Genomic DNA, 865 nt, shown 5'->3' on the forward strand with positions numbered 1-865 from the left:
CTTTAGTCATGTCCAAACTGCATGGGAACTTTGTGGTAGATCAAGACAGCCCCAAAGTTCTGCCTCAGTGCTTGTTATTGACAATGCCTCCTGAAGATGAGGGAATCATTGGTTCAGAAAACAGAAAATGGGTTTAAATGCCTTTCCCTGTGATTACTTCCAATATCTGGTTTTGAAAGTTGCCAGAAAAATCATATTCTAGGTCTTACGGTTTTTATAGCTTTCTCACATTAATTTGGAGTTTTTAAATTAATTCAGAGTTTAAATTAATTATTTTTGGCCTAGTCAAATGATCTCTTACATATTTTATTATATACATTAATAAATGAGTCACTATAAAACCGTCATTCATAGCCAGGCAGTGATGGCGCACACCTTTAATCCTAGCACTTGGAAGGCAGAGGCAGGCAGATTTCTGAGTTCGAGGCATGTCTAACCTTCTGCAGGGAGGCCTCCCTGCACTCCAGACACAGCCCCCAAGCTAGCCACCAAACAAGCCAAGCACTCTCTTCCCTGCTGTAATGAGTTGGAGATCTCTCCTCCCTGCCCTTTTCCCTCCAGCCCTGCTCTGTTCTCAGCTCTTCCACAGCTTACAGCAGATGTCCCAGAGTCTGAGAACCTGTCATCCTTGGCCTCAGGCCCTGGAACCCCAGCCAACTCCAGCAGGTTCTGCAGGGACCCCAGACTGTGCCTTCCCCACCCCCAGAGCAGGGGTCCTGTGGCACCTTTACTTAACCTTTTATTATTTTCTTATTTAGAAATTGCTTCTGCAACATATGTATACCTTTCTAATTGTCTTAACTTTCTAATATATATATATATATATCATTTTATTAGTCATAGATCTCACTAATCATATTTCAAA

This window comes from Mastomys coucha, unplaced genomic scaffold (genome assembly GCF_008632895.1).
Source record: "Mastomys coucha isolate ucsf_1 unplaced genomic scaffold, UCSF_Mcou_1 pScaffold1, whole genome shotgun sequence".
NCBI classification, from domain to species: domain Eukaryota; kingdom Metazoa; phylum Chordata; class Mammalia; order Rodentia; family Muridae; genus Mastomys; species Mastomys coucha.